Raw genomic sequence first — 21,956 nt, 5'->3', positions numbered from 1 at the left:
CAAAATGGAGCAGATACAAGGCCCCTCTCAGGCTGGAGCTGATATGTTTTATCACCAACCTCTCAAAACACATGTCCAAACTGGTATTTCTCCCCAATTCGTCCTGTGCTACATTGATGACTGCATTAGTGTTGTTTCGCACATCCATGCTGAGCTTGTCAATTTCATCAGCTTTGCTTACAATTTCCACCCTACCCTTAAATTCACTTGGTCCATCTCTGACACCTTCTTCATCTCTCTCTCCATTTCCAAAGACAAACTATCTACTGACATCCTTTATGAACCTACAGATTCCCACTGCTATTTTTACTATAACTCTCCCATTCTGTCTCCTGTAAAAATGCTATTCTCTTTTCTCAGTTCCTTTATCTCAGCCACAGCTTTTCCAAGGATAATGACTTTCCTTTCCAGGACATCAGGGATGTCCTCCTTCGAAGAACCGGGTTCTCTTCCGCCACCATTGATGCTGCCCTCGTCCACATCTCTGTTTCCTGGACATCTGTGGTTACTCCATCTTCCTGCCACCTTAACAGGGATAGAGTTCTTCTTGTTTTCACCTATCACGCCATGAGCCTCTGTATCCAACACATCATTCTCCACAACGTCCACCACCTTCAACATGATTCTGCCACCAAGCACATCTTTACCTCCTGTCCCCCTCACCCGTATTCTCTGCTTTGTTGGCCAGGAAGAACTACAGTCTACGAATCAGTGAATTTGAATGAATCAAGGATAGTGGAAGCAGACAGACCAATTGTCTCTGTTCTAGCCATGAGTTCAAAGGAGATAGAGGCTGCCACTTCATAAACCGAAGTTGCTTATTTAGTGTTTTAAAGTGGACACAATGATGCTTCAGGTAACCTGTTGAACCAGAGATGACTTTCAAAAAGTTATTTGTGAGGTGTTGTTTGGTTGGGTATTTCATGCAGGTTTGTGAATGTTAGGGGCCGTGTCTGCCCTGAGTAATTTGAGCTGGTTACTGATTGAGAACAAAGAGCCATAAATTACCAGTTGTCACTTGTGGAAAGTAGGGCTGGTCTGGATCAGAACCAGTAAGGTGGTGTTAAAGGTCAGTCAGATGATGCTTCACCAATAGCACTGAAATGCAACATTTGAGTTGGTAAGGAATGAATACAACAGCAGGCGTTTCAGGTGCACTGGCAGTGACGACTCTCTCACCATCCTGGATGTGGCATGTCCCACAGAAATGTGGAGTTTTGGAACGGGTCCATGGCCAGCAGGGACTCCTTTTTACTGGTATTACCTTTTCTGTTGGTTGGAGGGTCAGGAAAACTTAGTAGGTGTGCACAGAGGTTGTGTAAATTCACATGTACTTCAGTTGAGACAATAAAGGTACAGTACTTGTCAGTAATTACATATTCTCTCTGTGCCTCCCTGATCATTATTACGAGGGGGTAGGTCCTTGTAGCAGTTTTCTTAAGGGATTTCTCCCTCTGTGATTCCCTTGTCCATTTGTTCGTCCCCACTAATCTCTCTCTTGGAACATACCTTGTAAGTGACAGATATGCTATACTTGCCCATTTACCTCTTCCCTTACCTAAATTCAAGGCCCCAAACCTTTCAGGTGAGGCAGTACTTCACCTGTGAATCCATTGGGGTCATCTAGGGCTCCTGATGCGGCCTCCTCTACATCGGTGAGTCCCGATGTAAATTGGGGGACAACTTTGTTGCGCATCCCCATTCCATCTGCCAAAAGCAGTATTTCCTGATGGCCAAACATTTTAATTCCCATCCCCATTCATGTTCTGCCATGAGGCCACCCACAGGATGGGGGAGCAGCATCTCATAGGTAGCCTCCAACCTGATGGCATGAATATTAGTTTCTCCTTTCAATAATTTTTTTTTCTTTCCTCCTTTCTCTTCTTCTATTCCCCACTCTGGCCTCTGATTTCTTCTGCCCACTTCCCCCTGGTGCCCCTTTTTCTTCCCTTGCTCCCGTGGTCCACCTTCCTCTCCTAACAGATTCCTTCTTCTCCAGTCCTTTACCTTTCCCACCCACCTGGCTTCAACTATCACCTTCTAGCTCAGGGGTCCCCAGCCTGGAAACATGCCCCCCCCCCGGTTAATGGTAGGGGTCCATGACATAAAAAAGTTTGAGACCCTAGTTCTAGCTAATCCTCCTTCCCCTCCCTTCACCTTTTTATTCTGGCATCTTCTCCCTTTCTTTCCAGTCCTGGAAACTAAGTGTCTTTGGTCCGTAACGTCGACTGTTTATTCATTTCCGTAGATACTGCCTGATTTGCTGAGTTCCTCCAGCAGTTCAGGTGTTGTTGTAACATGAATAAATTCACTGGAGAGACACTGAGGCTGTTGGATACAGAAGAGCTTTATTCAACAACATGAGACACCCTCGGAGGAAGAGGCCTGTTTGACCCAATATTACATGACATTTTTAGGTGCTAAAGATCAAAGGCAGAGCTAGACAATTCTATAGTTATAATGTACCTACAAAGCTTCCTTTGAATTACATATAGTTTCACACCTCCTTCTTCGCAACTACACTCCAGACCTCCCAAGTGCGTGTCAATCAGTATTGTCTGGTCTTCAGTTAACTGCTCTCCGTAGCTCAAGAAAACTATTGCCTAGCGCTGCATTTTAAATTTAATCTACAATCCACATTCAGGTCTGAAGATTGTTTGCTGAAGTTAATATTTGGGCATAGTCATAGTCATAGTCATACTTTATTGATCCCGAGGGAAATTGGTTTTCGTTACAGTTGCACCATAAATAATTAAATAGTAATAAAACCATAAATAATTAAATAGTAATATGTAAATTATGCCAGGAAATAAGTCCAGGACCAGCCTATTGGCTCAGGGTGTCTGACCCTCTAAGGGAGGAGTAAAGTTTGATGGCCACAGGCAGGAATGACTTCCTATAACGCTCTGTGTTGCATCTCGGTGGAATGAGTCTCTGGCTGAATGTACTCCTGTGCCCACCCAGTACATTATGTAGTGGATGGGAGACATTGTCCAAGATGGCATGCAACTTGGACAGCATCCTCTTTTCTGACACCACCGTCAGAAAGTCCATTTCCATCCCCACAACATCACTGGCCTTACGAATGAGTTTGTTGATTCTGTTGGTGTCTGCTACCCTCAGCCTGCTGCCCCAGCACACAACAGCAAACATGATCGCACTGATCGCACTGGCCACCACAGTCTTGTAGAACATCCTCAGCATCGTCCAACAGATGTTAAAGGACCTCAGTCTCCTCAGGAAATAGAGACGGCTCTGACCCTTCTTGTAGACAGCCTCAGTGTTGTTTATAGTGTTAGCTATATACCCTAACTCCAGAGTATACCCTAAGCACATGTGTTGACAAGATTAGTCACTCTGTCACAGGCAAGTGAGTGCAGATGAGTTGGGGAAAAATCATAAAATTGTGACTGCAGGAGTCAGGGTCTTAATTCTTGAGGTACTGGGACCAGTTCTGAGGGTATGGGATCTGTCCAGAGTTTATAGCTGGTCCATATTGAGAAAAAACTAATACTGTAGATGTGTGCTTAAACACTAAAGTGTATTATAGGTTCACTGATATGAGGACACAATTAGCAATAGAATTATGATGTGGCAATATCAGATCTGTATTTAAAATGGGCAGAAATATGTGCTAAATGTTCCTGATATGAGGAGTTCAGAAAAAGTATAAGTATACATGGGAAGAAATGAAGGATGACTGGCAAATTAATGCGGAAGAATTTTGTAGTGCTTTAGGGAGGTAATGACCAAAGGTTAAATAAAGCTGTTTAGAGTTTGGAGACAATAGAGGTGTAACTACACTACTGAGATTGTTACATAAATTCATCAATTTACAGGAAGACTATTGAGGAGATTTGCAGGGAAATTACAGAGATGTGATAATGGGTGAATTCAACTATCCAAATAGTGACTGAAACAAGAATATGACGAGCAACAAGGGAGAAGTATTTCTTCTGTCTCCAAGCGAACGTTCTTAGAAACATAGAAAATAGGTGCAGGAGTAGGCCATTCGGCCCTTCGAGCCTGCACCGCCATTTATTATGATCATGGCTGATCATCCAACTCAGAACCCCGCCCCAGCCTTCCCTCCATACCCCCTGACCCCCGTAGCCACAAGGGCCATATCTAACTCCCTCTTAAATATAGCCAATGAACTGGCCTCAACTGTTTCCTGTGGCAGAGGATTCCACAGATTCACCACTCTCTGTGTGAAGAGGTTTTTCCTAACCTCAGTCCTAAAAGGCTTCCCCTCTATCCTCAAACTGTGGCCCCTCGTTCTGGACTTACCCAACATCGGGAACAATCTTCCTGCATCTAGCCTGTCCAATCCCTTTAGGATCTTATACGTTTCAATCAGATCCCCCCTCAATCTTCTAAATTCCAATGAGTACAAGCCCAGTTCATCCAGTCTTTCTTCATATGAAAGTCCTGCCATCCCAGGAATCAATCTGGTGAACCTTCTTTGTACTCCCTCTATGGCAAGGATGTCTTTCCTCAGATTAGGGGACCAAAACTGCACACAATACTCCAGGTGTGGTCTCACCAAGGCCTTGTACAACTGCAGTAGTACCTCCCTGCTCCTGTACTCGAATCCTCTCGCTATAAATGCCAGCATACCATTCGCCTTTTTCACTGCCTGCTGTACCTGCATGCCCACTTTCAATGACTGGTGTATAATGACACCCAGGTCTCGTTGCACCTCCCCTTTTCCTAATCGGCCACCATTCAGATAATAATCTGTTTTCCTATTTTTGCCACCAAAGTGGATAACTTCACATTTATCCACATTAAATTGCATCTGCCATGAATTTGCCCGCTCACCCAACCTATCCAAGTCACCCTGCATCCTCTTAGCATCCTCCTCACAGCTAACACTGCCACCCAGCTTCGTGTCATCCGCAAACTTGGAGATGCTGCATTTAATTCCCTCATCCAAGTCATTAATATATATTGTAAACAACTGGGGTCCCAGCACTGAGCCTTGCGGTACCCCACTAGTCACCGCCTGCCATTCTGAAAAGGTCCCGTTTATTCCCACTCTTTGCTTCCTGTCTGCTAACCAATTCTCCACCCACACCAATACCTTACCCCCAATACCGTGTGCTTTAAGTTTGCACACTAATCTCCTGTGTGGGACCTTGTCAAAAGCCTTTTGAAAATCCAAGTATACCACATCCACTGGTTCTCCCCTATCCACTCTACTAGTTACATCCTCAAAAAATTCTATGAGATTCGTCAGACATGATTTTCCTTTCACAAATCCATGCTGACTTTGTCCGATCATTTCACCGCTTTCCAAATGTGCTGTTATCACATCCTTGATAACTGACTCCAGCAGTTTCCCCACCACCGACGTTAGGCTAACCGGTCTATAATTCCCCGGTTTCTCTCTCTCTCCTTTTTTAAAAAGTGGAGTTACATTAGCCACCCTCCAATCCTTAGGAACTAGTCCAGAATCTAATGAGTTTTGAAAAATTATCACTAATGCATCCACTATTTCTTGGGCTACTTCCTTAAGCACTCTAGGATGCAGACCATCTGGCCCTGGGGATTTATCTGCCTTCAATCCCTTCAATTTACCTAACACCACTTCCCTACTAACATGTATTTCGCTCAGTTCCTCCATCTCACTGGACCCTCTGTCCCCTACTATTTCTGGAAGATTATTTATGTCCTCCTTAGTGAAGACAGAACCAAAGTAATTATTCAATTGGTCTGCCATGTCCTTGCTCCCCATAATCAATTCACCTGTTTCTGTCTGCAGGGGACCTACATTTGTCTTTACCAGTCTTTTCCTTTTTACATATCTATGAAAGCTTTTACAGTCCATTTTTATGTTCCCTGCCAGTTTTCTCTCATAATCTTTTTTCCCCTTCCTAATTAAGCCCTTTGTCCTCCTCTGCTGAACTCTGAATTTCTCCCAGTCCTCAGGTGAGCCACTTTCTCTGGCTAATTTGTATGCTTCTTCTTTGGAATTAGTACTATCCCTAATTTCTCTTGTCAGCCACGGGTGCACTACCTTCCTTGATTTATTCTTTTGCCAAACTGGGATGAACAATTGTTGTAGTTCATCCATGCAACCTTTAAATGCTTGCCATTGCATATCCACCGTCAATCCTTTAAGTGTCATTTGCCAGTCTATCTTAGCTAATTCACGTCTCATACCTTCAAAGTTACCCCTCTTTAAGTTCAGAACCTTTGTTTCTGAATTAACTATGTCACTCTCCATCTTAATGAAGAATTCCACCATATTATGGTCACTCTTACCCAAGGGGCCTCTCACGACAAGATTGCTAATTAACCCTTCCTCATTGCTCAAAAGCCAGTCCAGAATAGCCTGCTCTCTAGTTGGTTCCTCGACATGTTGGTTCAAAAAACCATCCCGCATACATTCCAAGAAAGCCTCTTCCTCAGCACCTTTACCAATTTGGTTCACCCAATCTACATGTAGATTGAAGTCACCCATTATAACTGCTGTTCCTTTATTGCACACATTTCTAATTTCCTGTTTAATACCATCTCCGACCTCACTACTACTGTTAGGTGGCCTGTACACAACTCCCACCAGCGTCTTCTGCCCCTTAGTGTTACGCAGCTCTACCCATATCGATTCCACATCTTCCCGGCTAATGTCCTTCCTTTCTATTGCGTTAATCTCTTCTTTAACCAGCAACGCCACCCCACCTCCCCTTCCTTCATGTCTATCCCTCCTGAATATTGAATATCCCTGAACGTTGAGCTCCCATCCCTGGTCACCCTGGAGCCATGTCTCTGTGATCCCAACTATATCATAATCATTAATAACAATCTGCACTTTCAATTCATCCACCTTATTACGAATGCTCCTTGCATTGACACACAAAGCCTCAGGCGCTCTTTTACAACTCTCTTAGCCCTTATACAATTATGCTGAAAAGGGGCCCTTTTTAATGCTTGCCCTGGATTTGTCGGCCTGCCACTTTTACTTTTCTCCTTAGTACTTTTTGCATCTACCCTCACTTTACACCCCTCTGTCTCTCTGCACTGGTTCCCATCCCCCTGTTGTGAACTAACCTCCTCACGCCTAGCCTCTTTATTTTGATTCCCACCCCCCAACCATTCTAGTTTAAAGTCACCTCAGTAGCCTCCGCTAATCTCCCTGCCAGGATATTGGTCCCCCTAGGATTCAAGTGCAACCCATCCTTTTTGTACAGGTCACGCCTGCGCCAAAAGAGGTCCCAATGATCCAAAAACTTGAATCCGTGCCCCCTGCTCCAATCCCTCAGCCACGCATTTATCCTCCACCTCATCGCATTCCTACTCTCACTGTCGCGTGGCACAGGCAGTAATCCCGAGATTACTACCTTTGCGGTCCTTTTTCTCAACTCCCTTCCTAGCTCCCTATATTCTCCTTTCAGGACCTCATCCCTTTTCCTACCTATGTCATTGGTACCTATATGTACCACGACCTCTGGCTCCTCACCCTCCCACTTCAGGATATCTTGGACACGATCAGAAATATCCCGGACCCTGGCACCAGGGAGGCAGACTACCATCCGGGTCTCTGGACTGCGTCCACAGAATCACCTATCTGACCCCCTTACTATCGAGTCCCCTATCACAACTGCCCTCCTCTTCCTTGCCCTACCCTTCTGAGCTACAGGGCCAGACTCTGTGCCGGAGGCACGGCCACTGTCGCTTCCCCCGGGTAAGCTGTCCCCCCCAACAGTACTCAAACAGGAGTACCTGTTGTTAAGGGGCACAGCCACCGGGGTACTCCCTATTACCTGACTTTTCCCCTTCCCCCTCCTAACCGTGACCCACTTGTCTGCCTCCCGTGGCCCCGGCGTGACCATCTGCCTGCAACTCCTCTCTATCACCTCCTCACTCTCCCTGACCAGACGAAGGTCTGATCAATATATTTTAGTCCCAGCCTGTTTCTTATCGTGAGTTTCATGCAGCCTCCTAATTCTATACTTCTCTGCTGGACTTACCTCTGGCAAGTGTCAGTCAAGAGCATAGAGGAGAACAAGTCATAATAGAATGGCTGTGGAAAAGAATACAGAGTCCTCCAAAATAAAAGCAGCCAGTTGGAGAAATCAATGTGAGGAGAAGTGGGTGTGAATTCATGGGAAGCTGGCACCAGTACTGGGGAAGGAGAGAACTGTTCCATTGGGAAAGGCATTTCCTGAGCGGTGATGGGACCTGGATCCTGGCGAATCGCATAATGAGGGCTGTGGATAGGGTTTTAAGCTAAATAGCAGAAGGGTGAGCTCAACAGATTGGAGAAATATGGATAAAGTAAAAGAGAAAAGTGTGGATAAAGATAAAGTAAAAGCAAACTTTTTAAAAAAAGGAAAATGTAGGAGTGCAGTGCAGAAAAGAGAAGTGCATGAGAGGCAAAGATTATTAGATTTTCACAGCACACTGTGTGTAAGGGCACTTTATCTGAATGCCCGTAGTATTCGAAACAAGGTCAGTGAACTTGTGGCACCAATCAGTATAAAAGAGTATGGCACTGGCCATTACAGAAACGTGGTTGCAGGATGGAGAAGGATGAAAATTACATATCCAAGGTTATCAGGTAATACGGAAGGATAGGCAGGAAGGTAAAGGTGGGGGGGTGGGATAGCGCTCTTAATTAAATATGAGATCAGGGTGACAGTGACAGATGATGTAAGATCTAAGAAGCAGAATGTTGAATCCATCTGGGTAGAGATTAAGAATAGTAAGGGGAAAAATTACTGGTGGGAATTGTTTATAGGCCACCAAATAATAATGTTACAGTGGCACAGGCAATAAACAGAAATATCTTATGCATGTTAAGAATGGAACAACAGTTATCATGAGGGACGTTAACTTGCACATAGATTGGGTGAATCAAGTTGTTCAAGGCAGTCTTATGGAGGACTTCATAGAATGCATCCATGATAACTTTTGTGAACAGCATGTGACTGAACTTACAAGAGAACATGCTATCTTAGATCTGGTCCTGTGCAATGAGACAGGTAAAATTAGTAATCTTGTAGTTAGTGCTCCTCTTGGAAAGAGTGATCACAGTATGACTGAATTTCCCTACAAACGGTGGGTGCAGTAGTTTGATCTGAGGCCAGTGTATTATGCCTAAACAAGGGAAACTACAGGATGAGGGAGGAGTTGTAGAGGGTAGTCAGGGAACACAGGATATTTGGTGGGATGGTTGAGGAACACTGGAAGACTTTCAAAGAGATTTTTCACGGTGCTCAACGAAAGTATATTTCAGCTAAAAGCAAGGACAGTAGGGTGGGGATAACTAAGGAAATAAAGGAAGGAATCAAACTAAAAGCTCATGCATACAAAGTTGGCATGAGTAGCAGGAAAACTTTAAAAAGCAATAAAGAACCACTAAGTGAGCAATAAGGAAAGGGAAGATAGATTATGAAAATAAACTAGCACAAAATACAAAAATAGGTAGTAAAAGTTTTTTTTAATTATATGAAGCAGAAAAGGGTGGGCAAAGTGAACGTAGGTCCCTTGGAGGACCAGAAGCGGGTATTGATATTGGGTAATGAGGAAAGAGCCAAGGCTTTGAATGACTATTTTGTGTCGGTTTTCACAGTGGAGGACATGTCTAACATGCTGAGGAGAGATGTTATGGATGCAATGGGAGGTGAGGACCTCAATACAATAGCTATCACTGAAGAGCTAGTGCTGAGCAAACTTGTGGACCTGAAGATAGATAAGTCCCCTGGTCCTGATGGAATGCATCCCAGAATACAGAAGGAATTGGCGGAAGTTATAGTTGAGGCTTTGGTGATAATTTACCAAAATTCTCTGGATTCTGGGCAGGTCCCAGAGGATTAGAAGAAGGCGAACGTCACACCACTGTACATGAAAGGATGTAGGCAAAAGGCAGGTAACTATAGACCGGTTAGTTTAAGATCTGTGGTTGGGAAAATGCTTGAAGCTATCATTAAAGAAGAAATAGTGAGGCATCTGGAAAGAAATGGATCAAACAGACACAGCATGGATTCTGCAAAGGCAGATCCCGTTTGACAAACTTACTGGAGTTCTTTGAGGATATAACAAGCGCAGCAGATAGAGGGGAACAGATGGACGATATTTACTTGGATTTCCAGAAGGCATTCGATAAGGTGCCCCATAAAAGACTTATCCATAAGATGAGGATGCATAGAGTTGGGGAGTGTTGTATTAGTATGGATAGAGTGTTGGTTAACTAATAGAAAGCAGAGAGTTCGGATACATGGGTATTACTCTGGTTGGCAATCAGTAGTGAGCGATGTGTCACGGGGGTCAGTGCTGGTCCTGCAATTGTTCACGACCTACATCAATGATCTGGAAGAGGGGACGAAGTGTAGTGTATCTAAGTTTGCTGATGACACTAAATTGAGTGGAAAAACAAATTGTGCAGAGGATATGAGAGTCTGCTGAGAGATATAGATAGGTTGAGTGGGCAAATATCTGGTAGGTGGAGTACAATGTTAGTAAATATGAGGACATCCACTTTGGAAGGAAAAATGGAAGATCATATTATTATTTAAATGGTAAAAGATTGCAGCATGATGCTATGCAGAGGGACTTGGGAGTGCTTGTGCATGAATCACAAAAAGTTGGTTTACAGGCGCAGCAGGCTATCAAGAAGGCAAATGGAATGTTTCCCTTCATTGCTAGAGGGATTGAATTTAAGAGCCGGGAGGTTATGCTGCTACTGTACAGGATACTGGTGAAGCTGCACCTGGAGTACTGTGTGCACTTCTGGTCTCTTACTTGAGGAAGGATATACTGGATTTGGAGGCGGTGCAAAGGAGGTTCACCAGATTGATTCCAGAGATGAGGGGGTTAGACTCGGAGGAGAGATTGAGTCACCTGGGACTGTACTCACTGGAATTCAGAAAGATGCGAGGAGATCGTATAGAAACATATAAAACTATGAAAGGGACAGGTAAGAAAGAGGAAGGAAAGTGCTTCCACTAGTGAAACTAGAACTAGGGGACACAGCCTCAAATTAGGGGGAGTAAGTTTAGGACAGAGATGAGGAGGAACTGCTTTTTCCAAAGAGTGGTGAATCTGTGGAATTCTCTGCCCAATGAAGCAGTGGAGGCTACCTCAGTAAATATATTTAAGACAAGGTTGGATAGACTTTTGCATAGTAAGGGAATTAAGGGTCATGGTCAGATCAGCCATGATCTTATTGAATGGTGAAGCAGGCTCGACGGGCCAGATGGCCTACTCCTGCTCTTGGTCTGTATGTTCTTACGTAGCTGTAGCCTGAGATCTTTCATAGGCAGAATCAAAGGTGGTGATGAATCAGCGCTTAAGGAGGGGGATTGAAAAGCTCGCTCAGTGGTGCCACGAGAACTCGATGTCAGCAAGACTTAGGAGCTGATTATTGACTTCAGGAGGAGGAAACCAGAGGTCCATGAGCCAATCTTCATTACAGGATCGGAGGTAGAGAGAGTCAGCAACTTTAAATTCCTTGGTGTTGAAGGACCTGTGCTGGGCGTAACGCAGAAGTGCAATTATGAAGAAAGCATGGCAGTGCCTCTATTTCCTGAGGAATTTGCAAGCATTCAGCACGACAGCTAAACCTTCGACGTCCTTCTTTAGACGTGTGCTGGATACATCACGGCCTGGTATGGAAACACCAATGCTCTTGAACGGAAAATTCTACAAAAAAAACAGAAAAGGCCCAGGCTTCAGGAGTAAACCCCGAGGAAAATTCTGGACGTGGAGTCCCTAAGACGATCCTACGTTTAGTTCAGCAATGATTGGCAACTCCTGTGACATCACTGGTATCAATCTGTATTGGTCTCTGCTGTTCCTATGGATTCATCAGCTGCATAGACGGGGGAGTCTGCTGTATGGGCAAGTGCTTGCTCTCCATATCGTACTGTCCTGGCTTGCATATCAAGAAGACAGCTGGCTCGCAACATCCATGGTCAACTCTGAGCAATGGAGGCCTCGAATTATTTCTTTTTGTATTTGCACAATTTGTTTTCTTTTCAATACTAGTTGAACACCCAAGTTAGTGCAGTCTTTCTTTGATTCTATTATCATTATTATTCCATTGTGGATTTATTGAGTATGCCTGCAAGAAATGAATCTCAGGATTGCATAGGATGATATATATGTACTTTGATAATAAATTGGCTTTGAACTCTGAACTTTAAGTACACCAGAACAAAACTTTGCTTGGGAAAAAATACAATTGAACCTGGCAGAAACATGCAGGTGCTCCCTCTGCTGGACACTTGGCACTACTGCACCACCACAAGACAACATTTGGTAAATAAGTGCATTTCAACATTTCCCTGCTGATGGTGGGTAAGATCGTGCTTCATGTGGACGGGATTTGGAGTAACCTTCAAACTTGGGAATCCGAAGGAGGGTAGTGGGCAATCAGGAGGTGGCCATGAAAGCCATGTGCGGCGGCAGAAGGGTGAAGCTGGATCACTGAGACAGAGTGAGCAGCTGTCGGCTGTAGAAGGTGGGAAAGTGTGGAGAGCGGAGAATCAGATAGGAAAGGAAAGTTCAGATAGGAAGAGGATGCGGGCGGGTGACAGGGGCAGTGGCAGATTGAGGGATGATGAGAAGGGTAACAGGTAGCGGAACAAAAAAGTCGGGGGCTGAAGGAGGAAGATGTTTAAGGTGGGGAGTGAAGTTTCAAGAGAGGAACCAAGAGCAGGAGGGTTTGTGAAAGTTATGAGTATTATTGTGTGCTCAGAGCAGTGTGGGTTTTTGTTTAACTGCAAATAAACATGTGGCTCCCAATTCTGTTCTCCAATCGCCTTTGACCAGGTTAAGACCTCGCACCACAAGGCCAGTGCAGCTGGCCTGCGACAACCATCTCTCCTCCACTTGGAGATTTATGGGCTAGGAGTCAGCGGGAATGTTGCATTTTTTTCCAGGAGAAGTTATGAATACCTTTATTTTTTTCCCCTCTGTCCATCTAATAATTGCTCCCAAAGCTGGGACAGTTGGCTTAGGAAATGGCACTGATTTTGGTTTACTTATCCTTCTTGAGGATTTTGCAGAGCATGAGATAGACCCACACAAATGCATCACACACCCTCACATAGGTGTTGGGCTCAGGCACAGCTTGTTCACCTGCCTTTTCCTCCTCTCTTCCCCTCCTCAGCCTCAATCCTCCCAATTCTTAAAGTCTTCTTCAGTGCCACCCTCTCCCTGCCCTCCTCCCAGCCTCTGTCAAATCCCCTCTCCCCTTAGTCCTTAAAGTTTCTTCCCTCTCTTTTGCACCTGGTCATCTGACGCCACCTTCCTTCTCTGCACTGGACACCCCTCCTCTTTCTCTGTCCTCCGGCCCTCTGTACCTCCCAATGCACATTTCTCACCCCTGTGCCAGCCACCACATCCCATCTTGTGCTGAAAGCATGCAGTGCCCTCTGAGCGCTCAGATTAGTCATCTGTTGGTCCTCATTTCATTTATCATTATGGACTCCTTCAAACACTTTTGGACATCTTATTTAGACTCTCCTTGTATGTGCCCAGGCTAGCAATCATCTTGTGCTTCCGTGATCTTTCCACCATGGCTGCCTTTAAACTCACGCGATCTCTGTCTCCAGCAAAACAGTGCCCTTTAAGTTCAGGGGTTTCAGCAGCAGTGACAATAAATTGTCAAGCCAATTTGTAGTCTGAGAGGTGTGAGACCATCACATGCCTTCACCTTGTGGGTGAATGTTTCCTGAGGGTTTTCTAGGAAAGTTTTGGGAATCCGAATAAGCCCCTGGCTAAATGGTTGGCTGCTGGAAAGCAAGGGTTGATCTGGGATGAAGGAGAGAGTTCATAGTAAATCTATTATTGAATTATATATATGTCACTATATATTACCCTGAGATTCATTTTCTTGCGTCCATACACAGTAAATACAAAGAAATACAACAGAGTTGACGAAAAACTGCACACAATAAAGATGGCAAGCAACCAATGTGCAAAAGACATCAAATTGTGCAATGGAAAAAAGAAATAATAGTGTTTTCGCACCATTGTCTGTAAACTCTATGGACTGTTGTGCATGACAATCACTGGAGATCATTAGTTTCTGAAATAGTCAAACCTCCCTGTCTGGCACCAACAATCATTCCATGGTCAAGGTCACTTGGATCACATTTTCCCCCCATTCCAATGTTTGCTCTGAACAGCACCTGAACATCTTGACCATGTTGAAGAGGGCGCTACTGAAATTGTGTGACAGCTCCCTGGTAGATCAGAAGGCAAGAAATATAACTAAAAACATGACTAATAACACATTTCCTGAGGTAAATTATGGTCAAGTATCACTGCATACTGCCACGTGTCCAGCAACAATGGATATGAAATTGAGTCAGGTTTTATAAACAAACAACGATATTTATTAACTTCTACTCAAAAACATAGAAAAGTAAACAAACTAGCTTAACCGGAAGTTAACCATTATGCGGCTATCTCAAACAAACAGTTGGACTTAAAAATACTTCTAAAAGTGGTAAATTCGAACACAGTCTGAAATTAGTAAGTTGAAAAGTCCCTAGTGATTTTTACAGTCTTTAGGGAGAGACTTTACTGCAGCAACAATTCCTCCGAAGAAATTGACGAATCTGCCCATCACAGTTGAGCAATGCCTTGTCCAAAGGACTCACGACAAAATGAAGTCATAAAGTAACTGATCTTTTCTCTCGGGAGGGTGGACACTGCACAAACCGCTCTGACCTTGCAGGGGTTTAACTCAAATGTTCATGCCACAATTTCCCAGACGATTCCGATTCCAAACAGTCAATTACTTCCAAAACACTGAACGTCGTTAACTTTACCCAAACCTTTTGGGTTCTCATACTTTGGTAAGGTATTCACTCTCCAATACTAGACTGTAAAGGTAAAACAAAGGTGCAACAAACAAAAACTGGCAGCGATTGGCGACAACGTGTTTGTACCTTAAAATAGAAAGTAAAACTCTGTGTCACACTTTGGCGGCTTCCTTAAGTACCATAGGGAACATGCCATTACCTGACATAACATCACCCCACGGTCATGAGACAATTACATAATCCTGCTCACAAGACCATTACACCATCCCACTGCCCCATGATCAAACTGCGGGCATGTAACAAAACAAGCGGAGGCAAAGTTGATTTAAAGGATGGGCCGCGTGGGAGATCACAAAGCTGGAACGCAACAATGTGCGCAAGACACAGACGCAGACGGAGTTGTTATCAATTTTGCTGTTGGAGTGAACGATTTGGAGAGCAGTCGATGTCAAAGGGTTTTAATGCCTATCCACCTAACCTCGTTGCGAGGTTGGATCGCTCCAAGCGTGAGATCAAGAATGGCTTCGGACCGTGCAGCCCAAGCGTGTTGCTGCACCAAGATCTGGGTCCTAGAGCGAGGCACTACTCAGGGTTAGCCCAGGTAGACTGGAAAGCCCGTGTGCAAAGGTGAGTGCTGGGCTGATCTCGCTCATTCTCCCACGATGTTCATTCCTCTCTCGAATGGCTGCCATCTCTGTGAGTTTCGCAGAGCTTTTGGCCCAGTAATATGATGCACTTGAGACTGAGGCTTGAGCCTACTGCCGCGGCTCTCTGGGGGAGCAGATCTAAGGACTCACTGGTTCGGAATGCTGTCATTTGCATCTATTATTTGCACAATGTGTGGTTTTTTCCTTTTTCTCTGGGCAGTGGTCATTGTCTTTCTTTTTTTTTAAATTGGGTTCCTCGGGTGTCTTGCTTTGTGGCTGCCTGTCAGCAGACAAGCTTCAAGGTGTATAATTTATGCATTCTTTGATAATAAATGTACTTTAATTGATCGTTGTCTCCGTGCTTTTATACATTGAGTTGCTGTCACATGATTGGCTGAATAGATATTTACCTTAACAAGCAAGTGTACAGGTGTACCTAATAAAGTGACCACTATGTGTCTACTTCCCTGCTGTCAGAAAAACGAGCCTTCAGTCGTACTTTCTGTTCTCTGTTACTTTGCCATCTTTCTGTTCAAACTACAACTTGTATCTCATGTGTTTCTATCATGATGGGAGGCCAGTTTTGTGGCAGTTCATCAAATGTCTTGTAAAAGTCGATTTATATCACAATTTTCATTGATCAATCATGAGATGCATTCAGAAGGAAAGTGCAGCAGCACCTTTACTTTCCTGTGAGGTTAAGGAGGTTTGACTTATCATCAAACACTCTAAACACTTTTCTACAGACGTACTGTTGAAAGTATCCCGACTGGGTGTACTATGGTCTGTTACGGCAGTTCAAACTCGCAAAAGTGTAAGAAGCCGCAGAGAGTGGTGGGCTCTACCCAGCACGTCGCGGGCATATGCTTCCCACCATATGGGCTATGCCATCTTTTCTCAGCTATTGTCCAGCAGGAGGTACGAAAGCCTAAGTCCCACACCAGCAGGTTCAGGAACAGCTACTTACTTCAACCTTTTCAGGTTTCAACCAGCCAGCAAAACTCTAATTACTACAGGTTAGCAGCACCTTGAACAATTTCATCTCTTTGCACTGAAAGATACATTTTTGTTCAAATTGTGTATAATTTATGTCTTTCTTGTGAATGCTGCTTATATATTATATGCCACTGATGCTGCTGCAAGTGAGTTTTTCATTATACCTACTGTATACTTACATGTACTTGTGGATTTGACACTATAAATTAGACTTGGACCACAAGTACATGCTGATATTTGAAAGATTAAGGCGAATGCTTTTGCAGGGACCTTTCTTACTTCATCTGTTACTTTTAAAACAGGTACAGGACTTAAGAGAGACGTGGGTTCTGCTTTCAAGTACTGGAGTTGACAGAGCATACTCTAAAGTTTGTTAACCCATGCACAAACTTTTACTTTCTAGAGACAAAGTGAGTCAAGATGAATCTTTGTAAAACGTTGGTTAGGCTCTCCAAGGTATTTTTCTGCCACTTCACCAACACATCAGCATCTTTCCATTTTGTAAAGCTGGTGAACACAGAACATACAACAGTACAGGCCCTTCGGCCCACAATGTTGTGCCAACCCTTAAACCCTACCTCCCATATAACCCCCCACCTTAAATTCCTCCATATACCTGTCTAGCAGTCTCTTAAATTTCACTACTGTATCTGCCTCCACCACTGACTCAGGCAGTGCATTCCACGCACCAGCCCCGGGGACTTAACCATCCTAATGTACTTTATCAACTCCAACACCTCCTCTCCCTTAATATCAATATGCTCCAGAACATCAACCCTAGTCATATTGTCCTCTCCTTCAACAAGTTCCCTCTCATTGGTGAATATCGAAGAGAAGTATTCACTGAGGACCTCACTCACTTCCACAGCCTCCAGGCACATCTTCCCACCTTTATCTCTAATTGGTCCTACCTTCACTCCTGTCATCCTTTTGTTCTTCACATAATTGAAGAATGCCTTGGGATTTTCCTTTACCCTACTCTCCAAGGCCTTCTCATGCCCACTTCTTGCTCTCCTCAGCCCCTTCTTAAGCTCCTTTCTTGCTTCCCTATATTCCTCAATAGACCCATCTGATCCTTGCTTCCTAAACCTCATGTATGCTACCTTCTTCCACCTGACTAGATTTTCCACCTCACTTGTCACCCATAGTTCCTTCACCCTACCATTCTTTATCTTCCTCACCAGGACAAACTTAACCCTAACATCCTGCAAGAGATCCCTAAACATCAACCACATGTCCATAGTATATTTCCCTGCAAAATCATCATCCCAATTTACACCTGCAAGTTCTAGCCATATAGCCTCATAATTTTCCTTTCCCCAATTAAACATTTTCCTGTCCTCTCTGATTCTATCTTTTTCCATGATAATGTTAAAGACCAGGGAGCGGTGGTCACTGTTCCCCAGATGCTCACCCACTGAGAGATCTGTGACCTGACCCGGTTCGTTACCTAATACTAGATCTAGTATGGCATTCCCCCTAGTCGGCCTGTCTACATACTGTGACAGGAATCCGTCCTGGACACACTTAACAAACTCTGCCCCATCTAAACCATTGGAACTAATCAGATGCCAATCAATATTAGGGAAGTTAAAGTCACCCATGATAACAACCCTGTTATTTTTGCACCTTTCCAAAATCTGCCTCCCAATCTGTTCCTCGGTATCTCTGCTGCTAACAAGGGGCCTATAGAATATTCCCAATAGAGTAGCTGCTCCCTTCCTGTTCCTGACTTCTACCTATACTGACTCAAAAGAGGATCCTGCTACATTACCCACCCTTTCTGTAGCTGTAATAGTATCCCTGACAAGTAATGCCACCCCTCCTCCCCTTTCCCTGCACCCCCCCCCCCGTCTCAATCCCTTTTCAAGCACTGAAATTCAGGAATATTGAGAATTCATTCCTGCTCTGGTGCCAGCCAAGTCTCTGTAATGGCCACTACATTATAATTCCATGTACACTGGTGTCCCCTGCTTTTCGAACATTCGCTTTACGAAACCTCACTGTTACGAAAGACCTACATTAGTACCCTGTTTTCGCTAACAGAAGGTGTTTTCACTGTTACGAAGAAAGGCAGCGCGCAATAAAAGGCAGCGCGTGCCCCGAGCAGCTACTCTCCCCCGGATTCGGAACTGCATTCTCGCTGGCATTGCTTAAACACGTACCTGTGAGCAGCCTTTTGCAAGATGAGTTCTATGGTATTGGAAAAGCCTGAAAGAGCTCATAAGGGTGTTACACTTAGTGTAAAAATAGATATAATTAAGCATTTCGATCGTGGTGAACGAAGTAAGGACTGAGTGAGTTTGGCTTGTGGAAGCTGACGAAGATGATGTTGAAGAGGTTTTGGCATCCCATGACCAAGAACTGATAGATGAAGAGCTGATGCAATTGGAAGAGGAAAGGATAACAATCAAAACCGAATGAGTAATGATAAAGTACAACTTTAATTTTGAAAGGGCACATTGGTTTAGGGGATATTTGCAAGTTGGTTTGAGTGCTTACAAAGAACAGTATGATAGAAAAATGCGCGAGGCTCAGCAGTCAAGCAAGCCTTCAACATCAGCCACAGCAGACGACGAACCTCGACCTTCGACATCGAGGCGGGCAGTCATAGGAGAAGATGAGCTGCCTGCTCTAATGGAAACAGATGACGATGAGATGACACCCCAGTGTCCCACCACCCCAACATCCAGGCCGCAGACAAATACCGATTCGCGGAGAATGCAGCAGTAGCCAGGAGATACCCAACATATCTTTAAGAAAGAAGCCGAAATAAACTTGCTAATTAATTAGGTGCTGCCCGACACGTAATTGTCGGCCCAGATCAGAGGCGGTGCAATCAGAAATCGGCACTGATCTGGGCCGACATTTACGTGCCAGGCGGCACCTAATTAATTAGCATGTTTATTTCGGCTTTTTTCTTAAAGATGTGCTGTGTGCCTCCCGGCTACCGCTGCACCCCTGCATGCTTCGCGGATCAGTATCGGGTCGCTGCCAGGAGGGTGGGGACACTGCACCACCCAAACTCCGACGACTCAATCTGACACACCATCATCAGTGTGCTCTGCGCTTTCCCAATTCCGGTAAGTGATACTACACTGTACATACATTATCTCTACTTTATATCGGCTGTGTATTTTTACGTGTTATTTGGTATGATTTGGCAGCTTCATAGCTTAAAGGTTACTGGAGAGCACTTGCGCCGTGTTTTTGCCGACGGCGCTTGCGTGAGATTTTCGCTACGGAGAACAGTTCAGGCAATGATTGTGGAAAAGTATTTCTACTTTATATAGGCTGTGTATTTATCATATCATTCCTTCTTTTACTATACGTTACTGTTATTCTAGGTCTTATGTGTTATTTGGCATGATTTGGTAAGTTATTTTTGGGTCTGCGAACGCTCACAAAATTTTCCCATATAAATAAATGGTAATTGCTTCTTCACTTTACGACATTCCGGCTTACGAACCGTTTCATAGGAACGCTGTACCTTTGGATGGCGGGGGAAACCTGTATGTATCCAAGCTGTTCATCACCTTTGTTCCTGATGCATCTTGCATTGTAGTACACGCACTTTAGCCCTTCAGCCTTACTATCTTTACACCCTTTATTCTGCTTCTCTTTCCTCAAAGTCTCTTTATATGTTAGATCTGGCTTTACTCCATGCACTATACTTGCAGTTCTCTTACTTTAGAAACAATTCCATTGTTAACTACTTTCAAAGACTCATGCAGATAGAACTAGACACGCCATGAAGTTTGTCTTACTTGTGTTACTTTGTGAATGGTAGCTATATATTTGTCATCTCTCCATTGTCCTGCTGCCACAAAGTTAACAACTTTCACCACATATGCCCGAGATATTAGACCTGATCCTGATTCTGACATGTTTTATTCAGAAAAATTAGATTCTTTATGATTTTCTCTCAGTTCATAATGTGTTCATTAGAGTCCCTGAGTTCCTTACTCTATCCTGCAAATGAAACATGAACAGGGCCTTTGGAGCAGCTTGTCGTGACTGACCATCAAGTACCTCTCTGTCTGAATCCCATGTACCAGCATTGGTCTGTAGCCAGCTATGCCTCAGAATTGAAATGCACACCTCGTTGCTTCTTCAGTACTTTGATGGGATCTGTCTGCTCAGGCAGTGCTTTCCAAATTTCAGCTCTAATCTCTGAAGTAAATCTTAAACTGATGCTCTCCAAACTTCTGATCCCCCACCTTAAAATTTTGCCTTCTGCCATGGGGAAAAATTTCTCACACTCTATCTCATCTATACCTCTCCTGAGTGTGTGCACCTTTTGTCGGGTACTGTATCGTCCTCAGCCTCCCCTGCTCCGTTATTTAACCTAGCTGGTTCATCTTTGGACTGTGGAGGGAAACTGGAGCGCCCGGGAAGACCCGTGCATCCCACAGGGAGGACAAACAGAATCCCCTTACCGTCGGTGCCAGCATTGAACTCCGAGCTCCGACACCCCGAGTCGTAACAGCACCGCGCCAACCGCTACGATGGCGCAACAGTGCAATCGCATCACAGCATGGATCGGGGTTCAATTCCCACCGCTGTCTGTAAGGAGTTTGTATGTTCTCCCTGTGATCGTACAGGTTTCCTCCTGGTGCCCCCGATTCCTCCTACATTCCAAAGGTTAGGGTGAGTGAATCGCAGGCACAACCCTTGGACTGTGTTAGTCATTGGTGTAAAATGATGCACATCACCATATGTTTCAATGTTTTGATATACATCTGACAAATAAAGACAATCTTAATCCAAAGAAAACAAACTCCAGCCTATCCAGGCATCCTTCCTTTCTGAAATGATTCATTCCAGGGAACTTTATGAAACTCAATGCACCCCCTCTGGGAAATCATGTTTCTCATAGTGTGACAACCAGAACTGCACAAATCATCCCAGCTGTCATCTAAGCAATGTCTCGCATTCTTTGTATCAACTAATGAAGACAGACATCCCATATGCTTTCTTCTCCTTCCCATCTATGCTGCCACCTTTGGATATCTTGGACTTGCACACCAAGATCCCTTTGTTCCTTCAATACGTCCAGGAAATAAACAGCACCAACAGCCTGTCCTGGTCCTATCACGTAGATGTCATGACCAAGAAAGTGCACCTGCTCCACTACTTCTGGGGGCTGAAGAAATTTGGTATGTCCATGTTGATCCTCACTTCCCTTCACATTAGGTCTGGCTAATTGAAGGTGCTGGATATCTGGTTCAGAGGTGCTGACGTGTGTAACAAGAACTTGCTGGACTGGAGTGGTCAGACTGGCAAAGAAAGACAATGGGCAAAAGACAACAAATTGTGCAAATACAAAATAATCAAAATAAATAAGTAAATACCAAGGGACCAGACCGTGATGCAGCCTGTCAGAATGCTCTCCATGGTACATCTGTAGAAGCTTTTGAGTGTATTTGTTGACATGCCAAATCTAATGAAGTATAATCGCTGTCTTGCCTTCTTTATAACTACATTGATATGTTGGGACCAGGTTAGGTCCTCAGAGATCTTGACACCC

This window comes from Mobula birostris, chromosome 6, assembly GCF_030028105.1.
Source record: "Mobula birostris isolate sMobBir1 chromosome 6, sMobBir1.hap1, whole genome shotgun sequence".
Classification (NCBI taxonomy): domain Eukaryota; kingdom Metazoa; phylum Chordata; class Chondrichthyes; order Myliobatiformes; family Myliobatidae; genus Mobula; species Mobula birostris.
Note: the sequence above shows the minus strand (reverse complement) of the source record.